This window comes from Neolamprologus brichardi, chromosome 7 (assembly GCF_056152115.1).
Source record: "Neolamprologus brichardi isolate AB-2024 chromosome 7, ASM5615211v1, whole genome shotgun sequence".
In the NCBI taxonomy this organism is placed as follows: Eukaryota; Metazoa; Chordata; class Actinopteri; order Cichliformes; family Cichlidae; genus Neolamprologus; species Neolamprologus brichardi.
In genome coordinates this window covers 48,164,427-48,176,349 of record NC_142110.1, presented here as the reverse complement: position 1 = coordinate 48,176,349, position 11,923 = coordinate 48,164,427, and positions in this window count along the sequence as shown.

The following is an 11,923-nucleotide window of genomic DNA, read 5'->3' as shown; positions in this document are numbered from 1 at the left end:
GCTTGGTTGACGTTAACCCAGAACAATCACGAAATAAATTAGCAAGAGAATTTGACTTCTTTGCAGTATAGCAGCTCACCTAAGAAAAAGATCCCTGGTTTTCCCCTTGGTGGATGCATCAGGACGAGTATCTGGTGTTTAAATCTGCTGAATCAAACACACAGAGCTATTTGATTCAGCAAATAGCTGAATCATGAAGCAGCCAGATGTAGTTTTACAATTACTCAGGTACTTTATGTTTTAGAACAAAAGTAAAATGCAAAAGCACTTTACAGTACTTTGGATTCCTGTCATTACATACATACAGTCCTGTTATGCTAGGTAATTCCCACTGTCTAAACCGTTACACATAGACTGATTCCAAAAGATAATCCTTGTGCTATGATTCTTTAAAAAAATAAAAAAAATGGAGCCATACAGACATGAAGACATAGCCTATAGGTCAAAAACTGACAAAGTTGTGGCATTCCTGTCTAACAATAACCTTTAGGGCAATTAAAATTGAGAGATCCTTTCAGTTTTGTGTCACTAATCAAAGTGTTTCTAACCTTTGACGATTGATGGCAGGCGTGTACATTTTTTGCCCTACATTGTGACCTGGAACTAGAAACCGGAAGCCCAACAAGCTATTGGAACAAGCAGCCTGCACATAGACACTCAATGCATTGGGGCATATAGATAAACCAATGATGATAGCCTCACTAACAGCTAAATTTATCACAAACAGCTAAAGCAAAATACAAATCGGTGTGCTAAATTGTGTGCTAGGCTAAAATTAATGAGCTTAACACAGGCTCGCAGAGTTGGAACAATATCCTGATAAGATTCAAACAAAAGAAAAACTAGGGAATAGTTCCACTAGATGTGGTCCAAAACTTATGTAAGAAATATACACATAATGGAAAAAAGATCAAAAGCCTGGGGCACAGTTAAACACATTAGGCAGATTTCAAACTTGACAAGGGCTTACTGAATTGAAGGTTATCTGGTCATTGTGTAACTATCTATAGAATAAATATATAAGTAGCAGAAGTCTGAACATTGTTTGATGTTTCAAAATCATCTGTATCATGGAAATATGCTTTGAGAGAGGTATATTACTTGTGAAATGTTTTTTCAAAAGGTCAGATTTAAGTTTTATGTTCAAATCAAAATATTATCAACAGAAGGTACGCTATTTGTGACTTAAGTATTTCTAAATTTCCTTTGGGATCAATAAGTTATCTGACATCATCTTCACAGATTAAATTTTGGAAGCTAACAACACTTAATTTCAGATAAGAGTAAAGCTATGTTTGTAGCTAATTGTAGGGGAAAATAAAAGTAAGAATGTCAAAGAAAATTATTTCATGTCAAACAGCAGTTGCCAACAAAAATACTTATGCTTAGTTTATGTTGCCAATGTGTATTATTTGTGTAACAGCAAGTACATTTATAGAGTGAGCAACAAATATCAGGCTAATTATTATCAAGCAAATAAGGAAAAGCTTCTTAATGCTACATATAAAACGTATGCTGAATCCAAGAAATACTTTTGTATCTTCATTTACGAAGATTTAAAGGATATGACAGCAAGCCATTTGGATTCGCCCATTTTAGGCAATACACAATAACAGAGACTGGTGAAGCGCATGCAAAACTGTCAGGACTGATGAGCTAAGTAGGGCAGGGATTCATCTAGACTTATCAGATTTTTAACTATGCAAAGATGAGTGTGACTGATTCACTGTTCAAATTGATGAGGTGATTGCACAGCCCATCGTGCCCACATCAGGACAGAAAGGCCATTAAATACAGTGACCTTTTGTCTTTCACTGTCACCGCAATAAACTGTTGAGTAGAGCTGAACATTTCAACAATTTCCTGTCACCCTCTTTAAGTCACCCTCTGTTTGGCCCATGCTCGATCTCTTACTTTTTACACACTATTGTTGCTATCCTTCCATCTATCTCCCATTTTTAATCCCTTGTTCTACTCTCCCTCTCTGTGCATTCAACCCCCTCTCAATCTGTTTTGATCCAATTCCTAACAGCCGTGTGCGCTTCTGTAAGTAAGAGTGAATCACCCAGGGGGCTCTCATCAAAGGGCTGCCAGGAAGACAAAGAGGCTGGGCAGCTCTGTGCTAACTGCCAATGTCCTTAAAGGGGACTTGCTGGCAATGCCACCTTTGATCAGTCCACCATGACTGTATTTCCCACAGCACTGGAGCTGTTTGACAACTTTCTGTGTATAACTACAGAATTCAAACACTGTAGCCTATTACCAAAACACCTTGTGTCAAGCGCATCAAAAAATAAATTAAAAAAATCCTGCTGAAGATGCTCTTACTTCTTAGAGGAGATTTTTTTTTAGTTGAACTGTGAAAATCATCAACATAAAATAATGCTTGCCATGTATTATCTTTTATTTATTTATTAGTCCAGAGGGAGAGAAAAGATATTTAAAAGTGGTAATGAACCATACTGCTGTCAACATCTCAGTAGGGGATGGTCAGAAACTATAGAGGGGTTAGATTGAGGGTCCTCCTACCTCATGCAGAGAAATAGGACAAGGTTTTTGATATGGCAAGGTCAGGCCAGAGTTTAGGCCACCTGCTGTAAAAGCACAAGGACAAGGACAGCCTTGCAGAGCTGAGCCAGTGCTGTGTCAGTCAAGCTATGCACCAACATAACTACTGGCCTTTCCTTTTCTTTACTGCTTCCTTCTAGATGCCAATCTAGAAAGGACGAGCAGAGGGTGGGAATGGTGCTGTGTCCCTCCCCTCCATCTGGTGCCGCATGCCTCTGTCAGGATGTCAGCCTGCACATAGTAATGAAGGGTGTCATCAAGGTTACTGCAGGCTGGAGTGTTGCCGACTCTTCTTCTCTCCCTCTGTATCCCTCATCCTTGTCTCTTGTAGCACATATTCTCTATGTAAGATGCAAGTCACTGGTAATCAGCATATATTTTCTTCATTAAATTATCTTTACTTAGTAATTTAGACATCTTATCGATCCTTGCAAGGGACCACTGAACACTACTTAAACGAATTAAAAAAAAAAAAAAAAAACAGTAAAAAATGCATTTTTTGATACACAATTAAAAGTATTAATTTTAACATGTCTATTAATTTTAGACTAGAAGTAAGGTGATGGTACAAAATGGCAACTGTTCTACAATATTTTATCTTATCTGGTGCATAGCAATTTGACAGGTAAATGAGTAAGCAAGTAAGTAAGTACATAATTTTTATCTACAAGTTTATACATTACCTTTGGTTTGTCACAAAGTATAGTAAAATATACAAGAAAATGAAATGCCCCAAAAATCATACAAAACAAGGTAATCTGGATAAACAAAATTGTTTTTAACCATTTTTTTTAAAGAATCCACAGAGACACCTAAATATAATTGCAGTGGGAAACTGTTACAAGGCCCCATAGTCTTCAGTCTTCTACACAAGTTTGAAAATGTAATTACTTCTTTTTTATAAATATTATTGTAGACACAGCCACATAAATTGCAATTTATGATGATAAGTCATACTAAACATACTATAATTATGCTATAACTAACATAATTTAAACATACTCTCACGAATGTGCAACAATACATACTGTTTACCAGAACACTACCCTAAGTAGTTACATTTACATGGTAACTGGTGCAGTGGTGCATTTCATCTGTCATCCATTATATGAGGCAAACTGGAAAATGCTGACTCATGACAGCAAGGAACTTTTGGATTCAGTTAAATTCTGTGATTGCAGTGATCATTAATAAAACATTAGCTTTTAATTGCTTCACTATGTTTGTTACCCTTCAATTATCATGATGAATTGTTTCTTCCTAAACCTGATCTATAATGTGTTATTAATGGTACTGTGATTAAAATAAGGGGGTTCTGAGAATTGTCAAAATAATTACTTTTGTTGTTCCAATTCAATACAGAATATTCTTCGTATTGTGAAACCATTCTCAGTCATTACCATTACTATTTAATTTCACTTCTTTGCATTTTTTTAATGCTGCAAAGATCCAAAAGCTTTTGTAGTGACAATGAAAATATCTGTGATGTAGAACAATGTGGAAAACATTTTTTATTCAGTTTCAAAGCATATTAATGAGACATTTATTATCATGTTGGATTGGTGATAAACAAAGATAGCTTTATATTTATGTCCCTTTAATATTTGCGGTAAGACATCGTGCTTTTTTGAGGGTGAATTTAGCTGATCTCTCTAGTGTGTCTGGTCACTGAACAAGAGGCATGGCTAAGCTCTGGATCTCAGTGACATTAATTTTCCAGTGTCACTGCTGATATATGAGGGTACTGGATGAACATGGTAGGGAGGGCATGCTAACCTTGTGGGAAACTGTTAGGGGTCAATCCTTACCCATCTCAGAGTCTGTCCTGAGGAAGGGATGCACAGCGCATAGTTTGGTAGATTAGCAGAGGGCAAGCACTGCTATTTATTTTACTGGAGATTGTGTGCTTTTTTGATAGCAAACAGGTTTTTTAAACATAAGTCTGGTTTATTGTACGAGTTAAAAAAATGAACAAAAATCTTTATTTTACACTTTTCAAGCATATTCCACTTAACTAAAGTTTTAATTTCACCTTTATATGGAAATTGAATAATACACAGTACATGATTTAAAACAAATATTTGTAAATCATTTTGATATAAACCTTTTGGCTCATCGGAGAGTGAGGTAATAGGACTGAATTAATTTCCCATTGTCAAACCTGGTGGTAGATACATTTTTTTGTGTTACCTCTTTATGGCATCTGCCTCATCCATCTCTGCCCTGGGAATTGGGACACAGTGGGGAAATAGAGAAGAAAAGATGCACATTCTCAATCGCTCACTACAGACCTTTGGATTAAGAGCATGACATGAAGCGTTTTGAGCAGCATAATGTCTCTGTGAATCAAGAAACACTCTATATCAGCACACCTAAAATAGCACTCTTGAAAGAGGGAAGGGCCAGTGAGAGACAAGATGGGTCCTGACCACTGTTACTCAATTTTGTCAGGGAGCAAAGGGAACACATCTCTCCCATGCTTTTAAAGGACTATTAATGTCATAGGGTCTGACACAAGGTATGAGAAGACTACAGAGGAAACAACTTGATAACCGTGGCTTTACAGAACATGTGAAAGACATATGCTCCAAAAGTGCTTGAAAATACTGAATGCTGTACCAGTAATCCAAGTCTATCTGTGTGTGTGTGTTTGTGTGCATTGTGAATGATGTTGAAAAGTTATCTTATATAACTTTTGACACTCAAGGCCTAGTCCACAACCAGCTGGCAACCAACTATTGGTAAGGGAAAATTTATATTCTCCAACTTGTTTGCAAAATCTAGATGCAATTTGTATTGTTGCTACCATATTGCTGCAGTTATGGTTTGAATAGAAGTGAAACTTGAAAAAACAGTGGAAGGTTTGCATTTGCAAGTTGTGTCTTTTAATACATGTTGGCTCCAAAGTCTACCAGACACTTGGCAATGGTATTGTGTGTTGTTCTAGTATTGATAAGTCTCAGCTCTGGGTCTGTCTTTTTGCTATTGTTCTCTTGCAGCTGAGATCCTGGATGGGCTTTGGATAACAGGCCATCTATTGTCTTGGCTTCTGCTTTTCTGTTCTATCTTTCCAGGCAGAGCTGTAATTCTTTGTTTGGCAGTTTCTAGAGCCTAAGTTACTGACATTTTATTTTACTTCTTATCCAACCAGGATCTGCCCTCATCATCATGATTAGTGTGGCTGCTCTACCAGGTGAAACAATAAAGTTTAACATCCAGGAATCCACCAAAACAGAATTTATGGAGTTTAATGGTGTTTGAAGTTAACAGGGAGTTAGCTCGCTAGTTTTCATCTAAAGATGACATACCATGTTCTGACTGAGGGATTTCAGAAAAATTAAAACATACAGCACTGCTATCACTTTCGACATAAATAAAGACAAATCTAAACAGTAGTGATGTTTGTAGGATTACTGAAGTTGGGCTAGCTGTTATATAATGATGTGCTACGTGGTGGCTAGCTACAGAGCTATGGTTAGCATAGTATAAAAACATTAGCACAGTGAAGCTGGAGGATGAAAGCTAACTTTTTTCCACTCAATAAAAGTTAACGGGATGGTTCTTGATGGTTAGGGACAAATGCATTTGCATAGCAATTGAACGGACCAAACTTCAGTCAGGAAAACAACTGAGATAATCGACCCACAATACGTCGAATTAATTAAATAAAACCTGAGGGAGGTTGACAGTGATCACTGACTTTTTCAGGGGCTTGTACAGATCAAATAGAACAAAATACAAAGCATTGTGTTAAAAACATGTTAAAAACACAACAGCCTTAATAGATGCAAAGTACTTTGGACCTGGGCGCAGGGTTCATACATCATCACTTAAAAACTGGTACCTTTCCCCTTTCCCTCTGTTAGATAACTAACATTCTTCCAGGCTTCCCTGATTTTGTCTTCAACACTTCTCCAGTGGTGGCTTTCTCTAAATGCATTTTTGATCTTATACACAAGAGTTTCTAGGATGACTGTGGCTGTGCCATATGTGAGCTCACTTGCTTCTGTGATTCTGGTGATGATTAAGAGCTGTGTTAACAGCTGGAGAAATGGTGGTCTTGGTTGTGTGGTCTTACATCTGGCCACAGTCTTCATCCTCAGCTCAGTAGATGCAAATATCAGAGGAGGGGACCATGAGAAACTCACAGAAGTAATGTAAACTTTAACCACCCACTAAGAATTCTAAACCACAAAACTAAAAAACCATAACCAATAGTAAACATAAATTCAAAGTTTAAAAAAAGCTAAAAAAAACAAAAAAAAAACCAGGAAATGTAAACTGAAATATATATCTATAGAACTCATCTCGAATAAAAGAAAGAAAGAAAAGAAAGCAAAAAGATTACCATGGGTCAGAGAGAAATATTAATGGTGCTGGAAGAGCTCTGTGGCTTTTAAATCTCTGGCCTAATGGACTGTATTGACCACATTAATAAAACAAGATATGTGTTTCTAATGTCCTCTCTGTGGTGCATTAGGCTTTGCTTGGTCTATGGTTCCATTTGTTTGTCCGGATGCCAGCTGGGAGCAAGCAAAAATATGAATCTAAAACTCATTTGATCTTTAGCATAATCCAGCCAGGAAATCTCAAAATCTCCCCTTCAATCTAATGAATGTTATGAAAACAGGAAGTTTGAAAGATAATGGTGTGCATAACACTGAACAACAACAACAAGTACAACAAGAACAACAAGAACAACAACAACAACAACAACAATAATAATAATAATAATAATAATTTGAGGATTCAAGATTTCAAGACCCCATGTAAGGATATATAGATAAATAGGACCTACTTGAAATATGAAATTAGATTACAAAAAACCCATAAATAATCCACCAGTAGAATTTATAAGTAGTAAGTAGATTTATATAATGTTATTTAATGTGAGTTTTTCTCTTTTTTAGTTCAGTTGGAAATAAAATTGTTCATAAAGTTTATTTGAGTGGTGTTAGACAACTGGTCTGACTTTTCCAAGAACAGCCTCAATCAATAGGCAGTGTTACGATTGCTCTGTCAGTGATCAGAACCGAAAATTATCATAGCCCAGATAACTACAGAAAGCTTTGCCTTTTAGTTTTGTAAAGACATGTCTGGTCACAAGATATTTGTGGTTTCTTGCTCACTTTTGTACTCCCCTGACTTTTCATGTAGTGCCACCAAAAGACTGTTTCACTTGTTCTGTGAAAAATGGTTTGACACTAAATTTGACACATACATCCGTGGTTCCCATGGCCTATTAAATGTGTTGACTCTCTGATTCTGCTATAGTGACATTGACAGGTTTGGTTTTTAGCAAAATGTCAGCAACTTTTAGATGTTTTGAAATTAACTTATTTATTAATGCTGCCTTCAGATTGAATTATAAGAACTTTGATGATCCCCCATTTTTCCATTTAGTGTTACCATCTGGCCATTAATTTGTCAAACACTGAAATACGAAAGCACAAAAAGAAAATAAATATATAGGAATATAGTACTACGCACACGTTTGAATTGCCATAATTTCTCATGATCAGCTTCTAAGGCAAAAGACTTTATTGCATTATTTTAATGTGGTTTTGAGTAATACTTTCTGATGGTCTTTCTCTTTGAACATTGGCTTTTTCCACAAATTTTCATTCCAATACGCATGTGTGACCTTTTTCTGAATGTTTTTTTTATCTGTCTTCTTAAGCAGCTTAACACTGACCAACCAATTCATCAATCCATCCACTTTCAATTCAATATGTATATATATATATATATATATATATGTATGTACATACACACACACACACACACACACATATATACATATATATATATTGGCACTATACATATATATGTATAGTGCAAATCACAACAGCGGTTCCCTCAAGGCACTTTGTATTGTAAGGTAAAGACCCTACAATAATACATAGAAAACAGAGACAATCAGATTACCTCCAATGAGCAAGCACTTTGCTGAAAGCGGGAAGGAAAATCTCCCTTGCAACAGGAAGAAACTTCTGGCAGAACCAGGCTCTGGGAGGGGTGGTCATCTGCCCCAACTGGTTGGGGGTGCGGGGAGGATGACAGGACAAAGACACTGTGGAAGAGAGACACAGATTAATATTAACGATGATGAAATGGAGAGTAATGAGCTCATAGTTATTGAAAAAAAGATGAGTATAAATAAACACTTATCATCGGAAGCCCCCAGCAGCTGAGGCCTATTTCGTTGAACCAATATAGTGCTTACACATAACAGATAAAAATTTGGTATATGTTGCCACTGTGTGTAGTGTGTCTTTAAACAATTAAAAGGTGTGTCTTTAAAAGATTTCAGGATATTAGACAAGTGAAGGGAAAAAAATAAGTGGGAGGACTAAAAAAATAAATCCTATCTACAGCAGACAAACAATATCTGAGACAATATTGGGGTAGCTGTAGCTCAGGAGGTAGAGCAGGAAGGTTAGTAGTTCGATCCCTGGCTCCTCCGGTTTACATGTCAAGTATCCTTGGGCAAGATACTAACCCCAAGTTGCTCTCCGATGCATCCATCGGAGTATAAATGTGTATGAATGCAGTTAGGAAGCACTCAGTTTAGAGAAAGTGCTTGTGTGAATGGGTGTGATTAGGTGAATGTGGCATGTTGCATAGAGCGCTTTGAGTACTCCGGGAGAGTATATAGCGCTATATAAGAATCAGTCCATTTACCAAACAATATCTGAGAGTCCTTAAAACAGGAAAAAAAATCCTACAAAGACCTGACACAGGACCTGAGAGATGCATCTGGCCCTTTGGTTCTGATAAGTCTACTGTTTGCCATAGCCTCATCAAAAATGGTCTCTGTTGAAGCCTGGTTGTCATGAAACCATTTTTAAGGAAGTGACACATTAAGAGAAAAGGCTGAGGTATGCCAAATTACACAAGCACTGGATTGAAAATCGGCTGCAACAAGTCTTATGAATCCAATTTTTTTTAGTTCAAAGTGTCATCTTGTACATCTATGATGGAGGACAGGAAATAGGTACAAGAGTGAGTGCCTACAGCAGTCTGTAAATGCCTGTTTTGGTTTGGAGTTACATTTCAGCCAGTGGTGTTGTCAAAACTGATCGAATTATGAACGTACAAAGGTACCATCAGAATTTGATCCACCATGCAATACCATGTGGGAAGCATCTGATTGGCAAGGGCTTCATTTTTCAGCATGACAGTGATCCCAAACACACTATGGAGGATCATCTTGACAGAGAACTGAACAAAAGGCAGCCAAAACCCAAAGAAGAGCTTTAAACACCCTTCAAAAAACCTGGAATTTTTTTTCCTGAAGACAACTTAAAGAAATTACAAGAAAGCTTGTCGAAAGGTGGTCATAGTAAATATGTGCTAATTTAGAACTGTACAAACCCAGTTTTGCCTTATTTTCTGTTGCCGTGTATCTTTTCAAATTTAAATGAAGCACAGTTATTATTTCACATTTTCCTAACAAGAGTACTGGCACAAAACGTTTCCACAAAAAGATATATGTATGTGTTTGTATTTGCATTTGATTAATACATCATATCATGCATTATCATCAACAATACTGCCATGTTTATGCATATTTGGCAGCAAGATATGTCTCAGTTCCTTCTCCAGTCTGACTGTACAGCACACATGGCAGTTAAATAAAGTACACACGTTCCTGTGGCTTGGTAAATATTCCCATTACTCTCAAAAAATGCTCTTTCATTTTTTAAACCAGTCGACCACAACCTCAGTGTTGTGTTCAGTCCTTTTTCACCCTTGAGCAGGCATTGTAGAGTGGAGATTCATGGCTTTGCTAATTATATTTTTGCAAACCTGCTGGAGCCCCTGGTAGCCATTACCTGCCAACAGGATTTTGATTAACTGGACATGAATCCACTATTATCTAGAGTTACTGTTTGGCGCTTCTAAACATCAGTCCCCTAATTAAAAAGAATAATGCTGCACATATCATGTTCAAAGCAATCTGCATCTTACTGAGCTGTTAGAGTGGAAGTGAGGAAAACCAAACACCTCTTAAGGTTATGCTTAAAATATAACAAAAATGAAACACTTCAAGTTTGTTGTATTTCACAATTTAAATACACACTCAAATTATACACCCTCCTTTTTGTGTTCAACAGCACTAGGGGATAAAAAAAAATAAGGGCTCTTTTTTAAGCACACTGTATATAGCACATTCTGTGCAGCCTACTCACTCCAATATTAAATTGATAAACAACAATCATGTTAACAACCACTAGTTCCAAAAGATTTCATAACTATTAAATGTGTCAAAGCCAACACTGATTTTGTACTAGCACAGAGACAGCAAGGATGATGAAATAAACAGATCAATGAAAAAGTGAAAAATTTAAATGAAAACCTGGTCAACAATGGCTGGCGCCAGATTTACTTTTCTTATATCCATCAAAAAAATGTTGGTGATACCAAACACAATCCCTTTTATCAGATTCCTGTGGTAAAAGAAGAGCTGCAGTAACATGTTAGAAGTCAATTGTGTTATTCACCACTATGCAACACTATCCACTTTTTTTCTTCTTCTCCTTCTTCACAGGCGTCATTGCACATTTGTGACAACTATAAAACCACTGATTAATGTCACTTGACATGGGACGCAGTGGGCTACTTCGATAGGTTGTTAATACTGGAACAGCAAAGGTTTGCAGCCTCTCCTCCCCAGACACAACTGAACCTTTTGCTCAGATGTGACAATTGAAACCACTGGGAAGTTACTGGTAAAAATGTAAACATCTTGAAAGCATCAGATGATTCAAAAAGTCAGAGACAACACGAGAACATCATCTGTATTTTAAATTACAGCCAGTTCAGATGAGCTGATTTGTCAGTTTATTTTTTATCTTAAATATCATTTATCCAGGTACTACATCTACAACTACAGTAGTGTGTATATTATATATATTATTAAATTTTGGGTAAGAGCAAAACAACCATATTTTAAAGATCCATAGAGGGAAATGTATATACCCAGAGAATCACTGAAATAGGCTTTTACAATCTCTAGCTGATCTGAAACCAGATAAAACAACCTTGCAAATGGTCTTTATCAGTTCTGCTTTGAAGAAGATGGGCAATTACTTCTAAGTATCACCCTTTGAAGGTTGCCCTTTAAGGACATCTTTCACTTTGACATCAGTTTTAGGAATCAGTGTGGACATTCCACGGGATGTTAGTGCAGATGACTGCCGATATCAGCCAAACTGCTTCAAAGAAAGATTCATATATTCAATACTATATGTAAATGGACAGATATAACTTTGATTGTAATAAAGCCTTACTAAGATACAATACTATAACTAATTTATACCACTTTTTGCTTTTCTGAGAAAATACCATG